Raw genomic sequence first — 19,961 nt, 5'->3', positions numbered from 1 at the left:
CTTGGTGTGCAGATACATAGATCCCTTAAAATGGCCACCCAAGTGGACAGGGTTGTTAAGAAAGCATATGGTGTTTTGGCTTTCATTAACAGGGGGATTGAGTTTAAGAGTCGTGAGATCTTGTTGTAGCTCTATAAAACTTTGGTTAGACCGCACTTGGAATACTGCGTCCAGTTCTGGGCGCCCTATTACAGGAAAGATGTGGATGCTTTGGAGAGGGTTCAGAGGAGGTTTACCAGGATGCTGACTGGACTGGAGGGCTTATCTTATGAAGAGAGGTTGACTGAGCTTGGTCTCTTTTCATTGGAGAAAAGGAGGAGGAGAGGGTACCTAATTGAGGTATACAAGATAATGAGAGGCATAGATAGAGTTGATAGCCAGAGACTATTTCCCAGGGCAGAAATGTCTAGCACGAGGGGTCATAGTTTTAAGCTGGTTGGTGGAAAGTATAGAGGGGATGTCAGAGGCAGGTTCTTTACGCAGAGAGTTGTGAGAGCATGGAATGCGTTGCCAGCAGCAGTTGTGGAAGCAAGGTCATTGGGGTCATTTAAGAGACTGCTGGACATGTATATGGTCACAGAAATTTGAGGGTGCATACATGAGGATCAATGGTCGGCACAACATTGTGGGCTGAAGGGCCTGTTCTGTGCTGTACTGTTCTATGTTCTATGTTCTATGTTCTATAAGGTCAGAAACAGGGATGTTCACTGATGGTTGCACAATGTTCAGCAGCATTCACAACTCCTCAAATACTGAAGCAGTCCATGTCTCAATGCAGCAAAACCTATTCATACAAATACAGTGGCTATAAGAGCAGGTCAGACGCTGGGAATCCTGCAATGAGTAACTGACCTCCTGACTCCACAAAGCCTGTTCACCATTGATTAGGCATAAGTCAACAATGTGATGGAACATTCCCCACTTAACTGAATCAATACAACTCCAATAACACTGAAAAAGCTTCATACCATCCAAGACTGGCAGCCCAATCATAAATACTAAATCCCTCCACAACTGATGCTTAGTAGCAGCAGTGTGTCCCATCTATGAGATGCACTGCAGTAATTCACTACAGTTCCTCAAATAACACCTTCCAAATTCATGAACAGTCTGACCACAAGAGCAGGAGACACATGGGAACATCCTAATCTGCAAATTCTCTCCAAGCCACTCTCTATTCAGTCTTGAAATTGTCCCTTTACTGTTGCGCTTAAACTCCTGACTCCCTTCCTAAAAAGCATTGTCAGTGTCTCTATACCCCCAAGGACATGCACTTCGTCAAAACGTGTAACAGGACCACCACCATCTCCAGTGCAATAAAAGGTGGGAAATAAATGCTGGCTTGGCCAGTGAAGCCCACATGCTGTGAAAGAGCTGAAACAAAAACGAAGGTTATATTTCCTGTGACAGGAAGCTTTGGCATGGCCACCTATCACTCCTGTTCAATTACCATCACAGTAACACCACTTAAGGGAATTTCCATTCAACCCACAGAGGGTGCAAGTTGGTTTGTGATGGCAGGTAACTGATGGTTATATCATGATACCTCGCATGTGCAGACTGGAAAGCAGGAGTCGAGCCCATGCTTTTTCTTTATTCCAAATTACTGATGTGGGCACTGCTGGCTAGGCCAGCATTTATTTTCTGTCCTTCATTGCCCCTTGAAAAGGCAATGGTGAACCAGTTCTTCAACATATCCAGTCCATGTTCTATGTTTACTAGGGTAATATGCTTGATGACAGGCATGAGGCTGACAATGAAGACCAGGGAGAGAAAGAAAGGAAAATATTTCAAAACTGCACCTGTTTCTATGTCTTTGTACACATCAGATGACATTGAACCGCAAGATGCAAACAGTGGAGAGAGGTGTTTTATAGTTTAATCTATAACTTGAATTATTGTCCACTGGCTCCACCAAATAACATTAGGATTTCAAGCAAAAGTAATGAAATATGGTCAAGTCCAGAAAATCACTGCTGCCTCTGGTAATATGGACATCTATTAAGGTCATAACTGACAAACCAGAAAGAATCAAACTCATCAGTACACTATTAAGTTGATGTGAATGCTGAGCATCATTTACACAATTTCTCTTATCTTGCAAGGTTACTGAGCATTGTGTAATTCTGCCATTTGTTGCTACATTTCCACCTTTAAATGTGGAATATTTTCATAAACATTTCGGAGTTTGCACTGTTCAAAATTTCACATCAGGGGCAAGTTGACATGTCTCTCAGTACAATTCAGTTATCCATCTATCTATATTGTCAGCTGTCACCTTCATATGTCAGATAATGATCATCTACTGCCTTCCTTAATTCCCTCATGCCTTTCTCCATCAGTTAACATCTTCATTCCAACAACTGTCTACATTAAAATCTCATCTTAAAGGAGAAATATCTACTACTTGCCAAATCATTGCTCTCAGCTAAAAGACAAATGGATTGAGCATACACTTGAGGAAGACTAATTTTCAGATTTGTGGGGGAAAAAAGAAGTCTGGGACTAAATTGGACGATGCTTTCAAAGAGTCAGGTTTCTCGACTGTGCCAGAGTGGTTGCAATTTTTTGTCCATCAGATAATGGCTGATCTGTTTATGTTTATGCCTCCATCTGTTTATGCCTCTCTTTCCCAACAAGAATCTATATCATACGTAAAAACATTGAATCAACCCCCTACCACTTCTACAACCACTTAAGAGAAAACCATTCTCTTAACCTCTTCCCGAAAAGCATTCCCCTGGGTTCTGGACTCACTCTCAAGAGAAAGAGTCCTTTACATATCCACCTGGTCAAAACTGTTCAGGCCCTGTATACTTCAACCTGCTGGAGACTCAGGAGGTGGAAGGCACCTTTTAGCTGTATATTCACAGGCTAAATATGCTGCAAGGTGTTTGACCAAGGGTCTTGAATTGAAATGCTGGTTTAGACTGTAGCTAATACCAGATGCCATCTTGGAACAATGAATTGAAGTGCCACTGGGACCAGTTATGTCAACCCTCATTCAGGATAAAGATTGCCCTGGAGAGTGCCCGCCAGAGCTCATGAATGACCTTATGATGGACTTGGCGTTCTCTCTGAACAGCAGCCAGCTGTTTTGAATGTAAGGCATCAACAGGGATTTAAAGTTCAACTTAATGGGATAGCTACAGTTTACAACCTCTCATTCCTCTTTTTCCTCATCATTGTAAAGTTCATTTAACTGCATTTTCTTTTCAGTTTCTATTTGCATTTTGAGCAAGAAAGAGAGCTGTGTAAAGGCAATCAAAATTTTAATCCATTTTTCTCATACAAGTAGACAAGAAGAGTAGACTGCTTCATATGCCAATTCATCCCCTGCTATCAATTGCCTGAGGGTTTATATTGATCAAAAACTGAACCAGACTATCTACATAACTAAAGGACCAGGTCAGAGGCGAGGAAATCAGCACCAAGTAACTCACCTCCTGACTCCCCAAAGTCTGTTCACTATATACAAGGCACAAGTGGGATTGAATACTCCCAACTTGCTTGAATGAGTGCAGCTCCAACAACACTTAACAAGTTCACACCATCCAGGTCAAAGCGGCCCACTTGATTGGCATCATCGAGTACTTTTCACATGAACACAGTAGTAGCAGTGTGCATCATTAATGCAATAACTCACCAGGGATCTTCCGACAGCAGTTTCCAAACACATAACCTCTGTCACCATGAAGAACAAGTAAGGTAACAATACTACCTGCATCAGCTTGACTAGTGGCCATTTCTTCACTGTTGTTGGGTCAAATCCTGAAAATTCCTTCCAAGCAGCAATGTATATGTCCTAACCATCAAGGACCTACAGAGTTTCAGAATGCCACCTTTGCATAGGCAATGAGGGATAAGCAATAAACGCTGCTTTGGCCAGTGACGCCTACATTCATCATTGAACAGTTCAAAAAGAATCTTCTTACTGATAACAGGTCTCTGCTTTCCATATACAGTTGTCAATAATGGCACAAGTTAAACAGAATTCAGAGAAATAAGCAGGATAATTACGAGCCACCAACTTCTACAAACAATAATGACATACAAGTGACTCAAAAAGCATTGGGTTACAATGCAGACAAAACAATATTATCAAAATAATGATGTTCTCCAATTAAAATGATTCTTAGAGTATATTTTGGAATCTATTTTTTTGGTGATTTTCATCAGCTAGAATACCAGTTTTGACAAAAATTTGGCACAGCTCACTGTGAAAGATTTTCTGAAAGCATCCAGAATTCCAAAGGGAAATGATCAAGGGGAAGTGCCAAATCTGAATTCCGTGCAGTCTGACAGGCCACATGCTTTATGTTTTTAATCTGGAATTTATAAAATAAATGCCATTTCTCTACTGCAGGTAGTGAAACATGCATAACAGTTTCTAATGTTTTCCATCTCATTGTGGTCTGGAACACTTCACTGCGTCTAACAGGGGTTTGAGAATTTAATGGATAGTTCCCTTCATAACCTACTGCATTTCTTTATTCTTACTGCAACCATTCAACTAATAAGGTAACATCCTTATTAAACTGACTTCACTGAAAAGAAATAAATACCAAGGAAGAACATATTTAGAATCATCCAAGCTTCTGACATGGAAGGAGAGCATTCAGTTCATAGTATCTGTATAAAAAAACTAGTCACCACATCAGTCCATCACCAAAGTCTTGCGGTTTCCTTTTCATCAAAAGTCTTATTTGCTCTTTTTTCATAAATACAGTGAAATGTAGAGAAATGTTCCTCTGCTCATGACAGCATTTAAGTTATCAGCTAAAGTTACGGCATTCCCAATCTGGCTGCAGTGGTCAAGTAAGATAATGCCTGAATTGAAGATTCAAATTGAATCTAGTGTGACTCACGCATCTTCATTTTATATGGAGAAACTACACAGCTTTCAAAGATTTTGATTTCTCTTTTAAAAATGGAAACATCAATCTTGAGATCCTTGGAGAGACTTCTCAGTGTTCCACTTGCTCCTTTTTAGCCAGCTGAAATGTTTGGGGGCCAGCTTCACAATGCCTTTTAGAGTCCACAGTGAGAGCAGCAAACATAGTGTTAGCTCGGACGCAGATGGAGATGGAACATAGGAATCTGAACACATGGCCCAAAGATCACAAAGCAGGTATTCTGTGTTCTACTCGTATCAACTCAATAGAAACAGGAAGGGACATTGAAGGTAAGCAAGGAACTATTTATAGTACGTCCATGGAACAAAGATTGTGGGTTACATTGGGCTGTGGAATCCTTTGTGTATCTACTATCCCATCCCATCAGTCCTGCTTCCACCAAAAATACCTCTTTTTCCAGTAAAAGTCTACTCAACTTTTCCAGCTGCCCTCCCTCACCATTGCCATCTGCTGCTGGAGGTCCTATTGCAAAGAAATTCCTCAATTCAGGAAGCATGCTCCCAAAAAAGAATGCATTAGTATCGAGTTATCATTTCAACGATAAAATGCAGCTGGAAAAATTCACAATCATAAGTACCCCTCTTCCAACTGTCAGTGTCCCCAAAAATAAATAATCAAACCTCATTGGTCTGTCAAGCCCATGAAGAAACAAAACACATAACTCAGATCTGAGAATGGAGGAGCCATCAGCGAGGAATCTTTTGAGTGCATTTATTCTTAAGTGCGAAAACTCCCACACAAGCTTGGTCATAGAAACAGACAGTCTATCAGAAACTGTGTCATTTTTACTCAGGCATAAACAGGAGCATGTTGCAAATCTCTTCAATTGAGACCTCTGTCTTTTTTTAAACAAAAGACAAGATCCAGTGACTTGACATAAGTGACCTCCAGTCCCCAGAATGTGAAGCAAATCTGGCTCCAGTCAGTCATACCAGAAGCAGAATTTACTCTTGGTGCTTCTTGTCCTTCCAGTGCTGCTGTAATTTAAGAAGAACACATGGTATGCATGAGTGCAACACAGCACAAGACTGAAGCCTTCAGGTGATGTGCTCTGCAAATAGTAATCTGGGTCAGTCAATTAGTTTGTAGCCACACTGTGGAAAACCCATACAAAAGGCCAATTTTACCTCAATACCACTTACATCACTTCTGACCAACCATTTGTAAACCAAAGGCAGAAAGACTGACATTTATACAGCATCTTTCACAACCGCAGAATACCCCAAAGCAGTTTACAGGAAATCACATATATTCAACTTTTAGTCAGTGTTGTTATATGAGAGACACAGAAGCTTATTTGCATTCAACAAGGCTTTGTAATTTATGTTTTGGGGTGGGGATGTTGGGAGTTGGAAGAATATACCACCGAGTGTCGTTTGTTCCAAACAGCTGCTATGCATAAATGATAAATCTACCCAAGAGAAATGCATTCTTTGGTGGGAGCATGCTTTCCTGAATTGTGTATCTCTGTGTAACAGGACCTCCAGCAGCAGTGTTCCACTGAAGTAACAGGAACATAATCTAGAATCATGATGGAATAAATATTCGCCTCGACCTTGGGGATAAATCTCCTGATTTTCTTGGAAAAAGTGGCATGAAATCATTTGCCCAAGAAAATGGTTGCAACCTTCTTTTAATATCTCAGCAAAAAAACAGGTCTTCCAATAATGCGGCATTCCCCCTGTATTGTGCTGTGCTGGAGTGTCAACCTTGATTTTTGTGCTTAAGTCCTCGAGTGGCACTTAAGGACAGAACTTTTGTGACTTGGAGATGAGGCTGCTAGCACCTGATCTAAACTGACACTTCCAATTACTCTGAGATTGCTTTCGGCTATCCAAAGACAATGTTGTCATAGGGGGTACAAAAGGAGTGGCCCTAAAGGCATAAGCTGAAAAGGATTTCTTTTGTAACACCCAACCTTGTAAGTAACACTATTAGAAATCAGAGGGTACATGCTTATATTGAGGGGAAGGCAATGGCCTAACGGTATTACTGTTGGACTGTCAATCCAGAGACCCAGGTAATGTTCTGGGGACCTGGGTTCAAATCCTGCTATGGTAGATGGTGGAATTTGAATCCAATAAATAGCTGGAATTAAGAGTCTAACGATGACCATGAATCCATTACTAATTGTCAGAGGACAACACATCTGGTTCACTAACGTCTTTTAAGGAAAGAAACTGCTATCCTTACTTGGTCTGGCCTACATATGACTCCCGACCAACAGCAATGTAGTTGACTCATAACCGTCCTCTGTGGAATTGGGCAGTGAGGGATGGGCAATAAATGCCAGCCTAGCGAGTGAGACTGTCATCCCATGAGTAAATAATGAAAAAAAATTCAGAACATATCATTAATTGCCAAAATATATTATGGCACAACTGTTGCCCATAATTTGTGTTTGGCATTTAATTTTTCAGTTACAGAAATAGAAATATAAAAATTCATTATGTATCAGCAGCTCAGTTATCAATATCAGCCACAAAATCCACTGTCCATTGTCACCAGATAACATGATGTCTCCCTTAAGCTTGCAGAATGTACTGAAAAATCTGATGCCCAAATTTCAAATAGTTATCATTTTGTGTATCTTCCCCGTGATATTCTTTATCTCTTGAAGAAACAAGAAGCTTATTGGATCAACAGTAATGAGAACTTGGAAAGTGACATCTCATGAGTGGCTAAGGTGAAGAGCACAAATTTGTTGAAATGGAGGCAAGATAAAGATAAAAAGAATGGAAGGATATGTTTATGGAGTGAGATGAGGTAAGGTGACCAGAGGCTTTTACGCAGCATTGACACCAGTGCAGAGCTGTTCAGGCTTTTTCTCTAGTGTAAATTTTATGTAATTCTGTGCAAAAGAGTTTTTTCTTAATCCTATTCAATCTCTTTGTTCTTATAGATGTTTGTATGAGTTGAATTGCTATCTGTTGCATTATGAAACCTTTAACACGAAAGTTACAAGGAATGTGCAGCTTCCAGAATCAGCACAACCAAAGTGGAGGAGATAACTTCACAAAATGTCTCACTTACAGTCCAATTAGACTGGTAATAAATAGGAGCTAGGGTTCCACAACATTGCTTTCTGCAACAGCGAAGTGTTTGCTTAAAGAGTGCATGAGTAACACAAGGCTGTATGATTGAAATACTAAGAGATTTCTTTCTTTCATTAAAGTCACAACTCACAAGTAATTCATTTCAATTCGTGCTTATAAGTTCCTGATGTGTTTTGGGTTAATTTTGTAACATGATCACTTATTCCCTGATATAAACTTTGAAGTAATTCGCCAAAACTTGGTAATGATAAGCATAATATAAAACATTGAAGGAACCCACTGCTCATAATGGGTAAGTTTATACCTTGCCAGAACCTGCTGTTTATATCAGGTTTTGTTTTCTATAATCTTTATCAGAAAGAAGAAAACATCACCTTATCATCTTTCACATGATACTATATAGCCTAGAAATCTCTGTGATGTTAACCTCAAATGCAACTATGAAACATTGCTTTATTTATTTTAATGGAACTTTTAACCTACATTTGTGCACCTACATAAAACGCCTATAGACTCCATTCGGCTGATTGAGTCCACACTGATCCTCCAAAGAGCACCCCAGCCGCCCATGCTATCCCAGTATTTGCCATAGCTAAACCATCTCACACGTACAACACTGGACAATATGGGCAATTTAGCATGGTCAATCCATCTGACCCGCACATCTTTGGACTGGGGAAGGAAACCGGAGCGCCCAGAGGAAACCACGCAGACATGGGGAGAATGTGCAAATTCCACACCAGCAGTCACCCTTGGTGGGAATTGAGTCCAGGTCCCTGGCACTGTGAGGTAACAGTGCTAACCACTGAACCACTGTGCCACCCATAAGGCTAATTTCCCACAGGCTAATTTCCAGGTTTGTCATGTCTGATACCGCTTTTAATTTTCTAATCCCTTGATCAATATAATTTAAAAAGCTTCATTTGTCTGGCGATTCTGCTCAAAAAAATGATAACCAGCAATACAAACAAGCTTTATAATAAATTTACACATTGCATAGAATGTTAAGCTGCAGATGGTTTTAATAAAATGGATCTCAGTGAGATACAAGGCAGTAATTGAAGTGAGGAGTCCTTGGCAATCTCTGCTGCTTTGTTTGTGTAGTTTGAACTCATTATTCACCATGTGTTTTGCATTCAAGATATCAGATATCTGATATATAAATGAGGTGTATAACTGCAGACAATGGATTCGAATGTACCAAAAGACTCGGCCATATGCAATGCACTCAGCGGTGGCTCAGCCTAAGTCATCCATTAAACAGCCTGAATCTTGTATGTACTGTTGCATATTCCCAATGATTAGCACTGCACCATTGGCGACAATGCAATCAGCTGTCTGGGTCTTTAGTTCTTGAATTTCCTCCCCGAACCTCTCTACCTCTTTAGCTCTCTCTCTTCTTGCCAGTGTATGTTGAAAATCTAAATTTTTGAGCTGTCCCAATACCTCATTCATTATCTCAGTGCTAGAGTTTGTCCTAATTCTGCTGTGAAGCATTTTGTGATGTTCTACTATGATAAGGCGTCCATAAAAATGCAAAACTGTTTTTGCTTCCAGTTGAAGAATTTTCTACTTCTACTAAAGTGCTTTATGATGACGTACACAGCACCTGCAGATTGTCACATTGTCTTCCAAAACAAATTAAATGCAGAAGAACATGAAAACAGCATTCTATGCACATGTGTAACATTTGCATTGTCACAGGTACAGATAAAGGCATTCACTAGAATGAATTTGTATTTTTACTTTGGCAAGTCAATGGAGAAAACATTGGGATGAACCAAATGAGCCATTGATTCACTTGCCAGTCTTATGCCATTTCCAAAAAGAATTTTAATTCCACTGTGCTTTACCATAGCAAACCGACATTGGTTACACCTCAAGACTTTGCCATGACAACATTTTAGCATTGACGGATTCTAATAAGCTGACAACTAATTCTACAATGTAAAAGCAAATTGAAAAGGGAAGCAATATTCCAAACATTAAGAATGTTTTGTATCAGAATGCAAACAATATGTTATGACTTCCGAATGCTCCAGCTTGAGACTGGGATCTCAGCAAAGTGTCAATGGAGATGCAGCTTTGCCAAGTATCTAACTTGCACTATATCTGACCTAAAATTGCTTACTGGTTATGCAGGACATGTGACGTGCAAAACATTCCTTTCTGTAAGCATCAGCTATCCTTTGTGCAAACACAAAATGTTGCCTTGTTGGCTCAGTGTTTTTGGGAGCTCTGCCACATATGCAATTCATAAACATTTGATGCTGATGGTGCACGCAAAACATAACTTAAAGAAAAATAATATTTCTTGACAGACACAACAATTCATAGAGCACATCCATATTTGAGAACAGTTATCTGAGGAATTCCGAGATTCAATGGTAATTATTCTTCCATGGTGGGTATAAAACATCGGATTGAATCTTTACCTATTCAGTTTTAACTGGGAAGTCAATAAGACTTCTACAATGGGCCTCAATGCTTCAAACACAGGAAAATGCCAAAAGGTAAGGAATGAGCCAGGGTTGAATTCTGATTACTTTCCAGTCACCTATTTTTGGAAAGATTTCTGTCTAGACAACATAAGATGTTGAGCTACAACGCCTCCCTGTGGGAAATAATTACCTGAACAGGATACAGGCAGCCAGCCAGCGTCATTCCAAATATGCCCCAGTCCGACTCATTCTCTGCATGAGAGCAGGGGTGCAGAAATATTAACAAAGAAGACAAAAAGTACCTTCTTTTCATTTTGTTCTAAAAGCTTGCAGATGATGTGGGATGAAGTTGTAAACCATCCTCACTCTTTAGGTGCATTGTTTCAAATGTATAATGTCAATTTTTAATATGACAAGCTTTAATACAATTTATCTCCATTGCTAAAAGACATGTTTAGGTGTTCTTGACAAAACTCAGAGACAGGTATGATAAGAATCATTTTACTTCACCAAACGCAAGCTGTACTAACAAGTTCAATGAATATGGTAAGCATACCATCACAGTTTCAACTGCACAGATAACAAACTGCCTGAAGGGTGTGGAGATCAGTCAGCATTGCTTTTTCCACAAAATCAAGAGACATTTAGAATTAGCACAGATGCATAACTTATCAGTTTGGACACACGCATTATATATGTGTCCTAAGGAATGGAGCATTGAAATACGTGAACCTTGTTACATGTATAACAGCAGTTGTGTACACAGGCTAAGAAGCTTAGCTGACTATATGAAGAGCCTGGAACTTAAAAATTTAATCTCCCTTTTTTATATAATTATCTCACCAGGAGATACATCTCTAGCATTAAGACTGAAACATTTCGACATGGCTTTAGAATTGTAACATTTGTGCCTGGGGTTTTGGGGGGAGTGAAATGGGTTTTTGTCAACAGTCCTGAACATGTTCATTAGGAGTTAGCAATTCACTATTTATCATAATCTACATTCTTTTCCATTCATAGAATTCATCTGCCCAAATCTTTGAAGTTGAGTATAGTAAAATTGCCTTAATCCTGCCAGAGGAAAGGTCTGCTTGCATGTTAGGGAGAGACAACTGCTGGTGGTTTAAATTGAGGGTCACCATGTCTCAGGGAAGGGGAGAGATTGAAAAGGAGAGTTGTTCATGGTGTTCTTAGCTAGTGTGGGAAATGAACCCATGCGACTGCCATTGCTCTGCATTGCAAACAAATGTAACTGAGCAAATGAGCTTTGAAGTAAAACATTGTACGCAAATCGATCGTCAAACACCTATTTGTCACCTCATCAAGTTTTCTGGTTATGTAGTGGCTTGACACATTTTCCTTGTGTGACACAACTTTAAAATTACTTGCATATATACAGTGCCTTCAACATAGCAAAACATTACAATATTCTCAATATTACCGAACACTGAGCCAAAGATTGTGACATTTGAACAGGTGAACAAAAATGGTCCTAGGCGCAAGATTTCAGGAATGTCTTACTGTGGTTGAAAACACCTCATAACAGTAGTTGGTTGCAATGTTGTTTCAAAACTGCTTTACTGAATTTCTCACCACTTTCCTACCTTTTGAGGATGCTCACAATTCTGACAAAATGAAATTGCAGTTGAAGTGAAAACATATAACGTCACTTTGTTGATAAAGAAATTCTTTTGCAGTTTCCCTACATTGAGAATAAAAATGGAAATCACTTTCCACTGGGGTCAGATGCAAGAATACTTTCATTTCTAACCTTAAACCTCACTCTCTCTTCTTCCAAAAGATGCTTTTCAAATTCCATTTTTCACTGATACTATGATGGTCACTTCCATTTCCCTCCTTTAAGCTCCAAATTCACATCCAGAAAGTTTTCCTTGCTACATTCTGTGATGCTGAAACCAATAAAGTACCACACACTAACTAGACTGTTCCTTTCCTTGCAAGTGAATAAAACACTCAATAAAACACTTTAACTGTTGCAGTGTCTAACATGAACAATCTTGGTCTAAAACATGGCTTCAAAGTAAGAAAAAGTTGAGGGTGGGAGGGGGGAATAAGCCAGTTAAAGTGGAGAGCCAAGAACAGCAACATCAGTTTGTTCACTTCTTGTAGCGATGATCTTATACACGTCAACTCTGATGTAGAGTCACTGAGATTCAAAATGTCTGTTTGCTTTCTTTCCATGGATGCTGCCTGACCCACTCTGATCTCCACCATTTTTTGTTTCTCTAGTGTTTTGCATCTCAGCTGAATTGCAGTTGTTTTTGCATTCTAATTTGGGAAAGGTATTCCTAAATGAATAGTACAATAGCCGGGACTTCTTCTACAGCATGTCATTTGCTGGTTGGCAATCATGAATTTATCATCGGCCAGTTTAGATATCATTACCTAGGTCTCTTTCGCTTCCTTTTGAAACTTTTGATGCCAGCCAACTGATTGCAAAATGGTGCAAGCTTCCATTGGATGGATCCTACAGTATCAAAGGAATGCATTGACTGCATGACTTCTAAAAACAAGCAACTGGAAAACACAAAGCTTTGTGTTTATTTCATGATGGATTTGTGAGATTTGTTTCCTGGCTGATTAGTTCTGTTGCATACTTGCTTTATGCAGTCATGTACCAGAGCAACAGTAGGGGTTATTTCAACATGTGCTTCTCTCAATCTTTATAATGTGCCAACTATCCTTCTGAATTTCATTTGAACTAAAACTCAATTCCTCTGAACAGCAGGGCAAAGGAATCTAATCACACATTTGATCCCAGCCGATTTTGCCACAAGGCTTATGGTATAATGGCTCATGTTTTCGTATTTTCAGACATATGTGTAACATTAAATAGTATTAAATATTGAAAGTCAGGTGATGGTGTTTTTCTGTGTTGTTTCCTTAAAAAGATAGGCTCCTGAAGACACTGGAATGGATTTTCAACTTGTTACCAAGACATAAGCTGGCATTTCAGATCAACCGCCTGTTATCTGTTACCAAAACCACCCAATGTTCACTTTCATTAAATAAATTGAAAATTGAATCCGTAATTTCTACATCTACTATTCATATTTCTATGAAAACTGCATTAAGCCCAGCATGCTGAGGAGAAGAAATTGCACTCAGATGTAAGATACAGCATTTCAAGAGCTCAGAATAATTTATTTGATGTTGCTAATTCTACTTTGCTTGGGATATATGTAATACTTTCAGAAAAATTATGCAATTTATTGAGGTTTTTCAATTTGCACTCATCAGGATAATTCTCAAGAATACAGATGTTCAGGCGTACAACTCTTTTTCCCCTGTGTGAGAAGAGGATGCTGATTCTATGGCAAGCTAATGTTGAATGGTGGAGACATTGACATGAAGAATGCACCAGTTAGTTGATGGCTAATAATTAACAGCGAAGAGTAATCTGTATGTGAATTTCACTGACAGTAACATGCAAGGTGTATTGGCTGGATGTCCCAAAGACTGGTGGATCATACAAACGAGCATGGTTCTTCAGCTGTTCACAACAGACAAGGTACTGATCTTATCCAACCAGTCTGTGCTTGCAAAAATCAAAATACAGTGTCACACATTAGGTATGATTCTGCAACTGGGCAACATTTGAGAGATAGTCTGACTGCTCCAGAACTTACACAGATAATCAATTTAAGATTGTCACTCAGTCTGACGGTGTGGCATACCTGTGTACACAGGAAGTGATGAATATTAACACACAAGCCCCTATTCTTTGCAGACATAAGAAAAATATGCATATACTGTAATTAGTTCAACTGAAAAAAAACGGTCTTTTTTTTGGTTTATTCCTCAGTGGAATGCAAGATCAATCAATCTTAGTAGTTAACTGTCAGGCATCATATAATTGAAGCATTCTCCAAAGCAATGCCTAAACTAATCTAACTCCACTTGCCAACCAATCACATTATTCTCCTAAGCGAGTAAAAATGTTATTCCTTTCACATTGGTATTCTTACAAATTGTCCTGATGAGCACAAGATAAAAGATTTTGCAACGCGTGTCTTTTTCAACAATACTCAAGTTCTGTCAAACCAAATGACTGTTAGGAATACATGAGCACATTTGATGGTTCATCTGCTGTTCACTAAATTCATGATATGGTAGTGCAATATTGTGCATGCCATCATGTTGTTCCTGCTCTGTCCGTTCTGAATGATGCAGGAATGTGCAATTTAATGATAAACAATCAGCTTTAAGCTTGTTCCTTCATATGGAATTTAAAATCAACAACATCTTTACTGTTAAACAGCATAACATTTTTACATGATAGAAAACAGTTTAGACTGCACACATCTTAAAATGCAGCATGTCATCATTAAATACCATACACAATCTGTGTGACAGAGGAACTGTCAAGGCATTATGCTAAATTCAAGCAAGGGCAGAACTTATGATGAGAGATGAACACAACAAATGTATCATGACGAACACATATATGCATTCCAGGAATCAGACCTGATCAACATCATGCAACAATTCAATTCAGAGTTGCAAAGGTGAAGAGAGGACAGTTACAGTCAATTACTAGAAAATGAAACAGCAAAATTTATCAGCAATAGTTGATCAAGCAACAATGTTTGGGATATAATTCAATCTGTGAAGTCAGTAGGGCAATGGAAAAAGTATGTTGCTACTTTATTCATCTATAATTTTTTTAAAAAATCTGCTTCCAGGAAAACAACACCCGGTGACCAGTGATCTATGATGAGAAGAATTTTTTTGAAAGAAATGATTGTGATGTGAAAAGAAACAGATGGGTTTACAATGGAATGTTGTGGTGAATTATACAATACAGGCAAATCCCAGGCTGTTGTAGCTGCTGATGGATGGGGCAATGTTCAGCCTTCAAGATGACTACATTCCACATCGAGAGAAAGTTGAAATCCCTTAAATGTGTAAATATGTCTGCCAAATATTTATGTATTGAAGCACAGTTTGAGCCATGACCATTTACCTCCAAGTGATTTCAAATTGGTACGTATTGCACAATGTTTTGACTCGTGTTCTTCTCCTGAAAATCCAACATGACAATGATGTTGAACTGATTTGCATTGTTTGGCAAACTTGTCACCTCGTTGCTATTAAACATCTCTGTGCCATAGAGTACCCCTGGTACCTAATTTTAACAAATAATTTGAATTACACCATGTCAATAATACACAACAATTTTGTGGCCAAATTGGATAACTCCTCAAAACTGGTGGCCAAACCTATAAATAAGGAACAGGAAGAGGCCACTCAGCCCCTGAAGCCTGCTCAGTCGCTGAATAAGATCATGGCTTACCTGACTATAATCTCAACTTCACATTCTTGACTAATGCGACTAATCTTTCACAGAGATTATATTGAACCCCACGTTTGAAATAGTCCAAGTCCCTGCTTGCACCACTCTTCAAGAAGCAAGTTTTAAATACTCAGGGTAGAATCTCATAAGAGTCTGAGTGATATGGGCAAGATTTGCTACAGAACAAGAAATTGTATCTTGATGTCAGGAGCAACTTACTGCACCTTTTAACAAAATTCTGGACTAAAAGGCAAGTTTCTTGCTAGACAGCAGCCAGTTGCCTGTCAAGGAGAATATTGCTTGTCAAACATTTTGTTAACAGCCAAACTCCGCTTTTTAGTACTCAGCTTGCTATTTTCTGAGTGGTTAGTGATCTAGCATGTTTCTTCCTCAGCCAGTCACAGAACTGTCACAATGACGAGCTCACTAGGTGATGCTTCCACAAATTCTGACCTAAACATTCCCACTTAGCTGTCAATATCTGGACTGGTGAGTTGGTAGGGCATGGGGGGAAATGCAGGAAGCAGACCTGCTGATGTTCTTCTGAGACTCTGTTCTCAGAGTTCACATATGTGGCTTCTGGGTGAGCCAGCCATATCATTGTATTGGTGCTGGAGATGGTAGCAGTACCTAGAGGTACCTGCAAGAATAAAAAAAGCAAGAAGGTATCACAGCCGCTCCTCGGACAGATTGTGCAACGAATGAGGCAGACAGTAGGGTTAACAGGAGAGTCGCAGTGTAATAAAGTGGAATGGTACTTACTCAGTTGGGAGGACATGGATATTTTGGCAGGTCCACAGAAATAAGACCATAAGACCATAAGACATAGGAGTGGAAGTAAGGCCATTCAGCACATCGGGTCCACTCCGCCATTTAAATCATGGCTGATGGGCATTTCAACTCCACTTCCCTGCACTTTCCCCGTAGCCCTTGATTCCTTGTGAGATCAAGAATTTGTCGATCTCTGCCTTGAATGTCCCGGCCTCCACTGCACTCCATGGCAATGAATTCCACAGGCCCACCACTCTCTGGCTGAATAAAGTCTCCTCATTTCCGTTTTAAATTGACCCCCTCTAATTCTAAAGCTGTGCCCACGGCTCCTACTCTCCCCGCCTAACGGAAACGACTTCCCATCGTCCACCCTTTCTAAGCCACTCATTATCTTGTAAGTTTCTATTAGATCTTCCCTCAACCTTCTAAACTCCAATGAATACAATCCCAGGATCCTTAGCCGTTCATCGTACATTAAACCTACCATTCCAGGAATCATCCGTGTGAATCTCTGCTGGACATGCTCCAGCACCAGTATGCCCTTCCTGAGGTGTGGGGCACCTATGGGGGCGGGAAACTCACCTTGTTGGAGGTGACTCATTTAACATCGGGCATCCCTTGAACCATTCTGGACCTCTTATCCCCAGTGTGTGCTGTCTTCTCTTGGAATAATAGAAAGGGAGGGAATGAGTGACTTGAAAAGTAGATGGCACAGTTGGCAGTGATCATGCAATTGGGGGAACAATAGTGAGATGTTCCAAGGGAGTGAGGTGGCAGCACGAAGCCGCATTCAGTTAGTGGTGGCAATGTTTGGGAGGGGTGGGAGCGAGAGATAATGAGAGAAGATCTTGAAGGCAAGAGTGAGAGAAGTGGAGCATAAGCTGTTGCAGGAGGAGCAGTAGCAGCGAGTGTGAAATTGTAGAGAAAAATATGTGGCACTCTTATTGATGGAGTTCAGAAGGACGCTGACCTTCTTATGGCATTGCTGTCCATTCCTCTAGACTTCAGGCATGGCATTGATCCAGGTCGCCAAGAATTGGCAGTGTGTCCTTCTCTGTACCATCCCTTTGACCAACATTTCCAGGTCCCTACTAGAAAGCCTTCCTCTTATCAGGCATTTTCAGAAAACATTCTTGACAGAGCAGAGCAGCTTCAGAATGCAAGGGCACAGCAGCCTTTTCAAGTTGGTGCCAAATTTGCTTGACTTTCAGCAGATATCTGCTGATTGGCAAACTGTTTCGGGAATGGTGTGCAGTAACGTAGGGCTAGAATCGGATGTGAGGAATGCCACGAGAGTGGGGTAGGTAGATAATGATGCATATTCATTAAGGTGCAGCCAGAAACCTTCTCAAAAATTTAATGCAAGCTGCACTTCACCAAAATAAAAACAAGATTCAGCCCTCATGACACACTGAGAGGGAAAACGTTCACCTCAGCTCAGTCTTAAATTGATGCTCCCTTGTTTTTAAAACAGTGGTCCTGAGTTTTAGACACTGCCATAACAGCAAACATCCTCTCCACATCAACCCTGTCAAAACTCCTGCCTCATATGCTTCAATCAAGTCACCTTGTAAAACAGGCTGCCCAGATATTAAACATTCTCTAAACTGCTTCCAACATATTTACATCCTTCCTCAAATAAGGTGACCACAACTGTGCACAGGACTCTAGATGTGGTCTTCCCAGTGTCCTATGTCACTGAAGCATAACTTCACTACTTCTGTGTTCAATTTGTCTTGCAATAAATTATATCATTTTGTGAGCTTTCCTGGTTATTTGGTGTGCCTGCATATCAACCTTCTGCAATTCATGCACGAGGACATCCAGATCTCTCTGCATTTCAGAGCTCAGTAATCTCATTTAGATAATATGTTTCACCTTTATGCCAAAAATGAACGATTTCACATTGTCCCACATCATACTCCATTTTCCAGATCTTTGCTGAGTCACTTAAACCTGTTTATAATCCACTGTAGTGTTCCTACATGTCATTTCCACAACTTATGTACCTATTTATCCTTGAGTCATTGGCAAATTTAGCAACCATTCCAAGCAATTATTCAAATTGTCAGCAGTTGAGGTCCCAATGATCCCTGCAGTTCACGACTTGTTACATCTTGCCATCCTGAAAAAGACCCATTTACACTTACTCTCTGTTCCTTGTTAGCCAGCCAAACTCCAATGTCTCGGAGTTAAATTACCCTCACTTACTGTGCTGATGCTTTAGTAGATTTGTGCTGCCTGCTGATCTTAATGATTGCTGGCTACACGATAAATTGTTGCATAGATCAGCAGGAAGCATATGAGTGGTATGGTGTGACTTAAGAATAATTGGCAACACTTGGCATCACAACTGCTGGAAGCGTTATCAAGAAATGATGTGGAATCATTTTATCAATTTGACTCAATGTGCAGGGCAGCATCCACCTAAGCTTTCTCAAAGGCCATGGTGGATGAGGTGGAGACATGGGGTAAGAGGCATACAGGAAGTTCTTAGATATCCCCTCAGTAAGTGTTGGGAGGAAACAGTGGTCCAAGCCAATAGTAGGATATTAATTCTAAGAACACCAAAGCAATACAGGAGGTAGTTTCTCGGTCTAACATAAGTGGTCAACGTGAGTCAAAGTGACGATCCTAACAACTGCACCTGTGGCCTTATCCACTGCTCAATTTACAACATTCATCAACGAAAAATTTCTACATTTCAGTACTGAAGGCCTCAATTTGCATCCTTAGCAAAACTGCATCACTCATACCCAAAACTCATACAATTTCACATACTGATGACTGGGACTCAGTGAAATTGCACATACATACCTCAGAGTGGATATTGGCCATGTATCATCTTCAATATATGCGCTATTAACCGTATGAATGCTTTTGAAAAATGTTTGATTGTCTCAATTTGGCAATGTGTTGTCAGGATTTGGGTGATAGCAAATGGCCATCATAAGGTAACTGAGATGCTGTGGTCTTCTCTTTGACCTGTGTTAGTGGCATTCCCAGAGTTACAAGAGTTTGGAAATTCAATTAAAAGTCAAAGTGGTCTCCTTCATGCAGGATGAACAAGACAAATTGCTTCTCAACTATAAATAGCCATGCATGATAAACCACCAGATGCAAAAAGAGTTGAATATCCTTTTTGATGTCTGGACCAGGTGAGGTGAACACACATGGAGATTTATTGAGTGAGGAATTTAACCAAATCACTTTGATGTATTCAAAAAAAGGAAAGAAATTAAACACGCAGAATTGTAAATTCCAGACAACATAATGAAAAGAACATAGCCAAGCTGATGCCAAAATGTAGGATATTGAAAAAGGTACTTAAAAAGACTGAATTAAAAAGAAATGAGGCATTCCCACAAAACATTCTGCATCCTTGAACCTCTGCAAATATGTGATATACCCTAAGATTACTTTGTTTCCAAATAAAAAGCTGGAGCTTGTTCATTCATTT

The sequence above is a fragment of the Stegostoma tigrinum genome, chromosome 40, assembly GCF_030684315.1.
Source record: "Stegostoma tigrinum isolate sSteTig4 chromosome 40, sSteTig4.hap1, whole genome shotgun sequence".
NCBI lineage: Eukaryota > Metazoa > Chordata > Chondrichthyes > Orectolobiformes > Stegostomatidae > Stegostoma > Stegostoma tigrinum.
The sequence above is the reverse complement of the archived record's forward strand: the minus strand, read 5'-3'. Positions refer to the sequence as shown.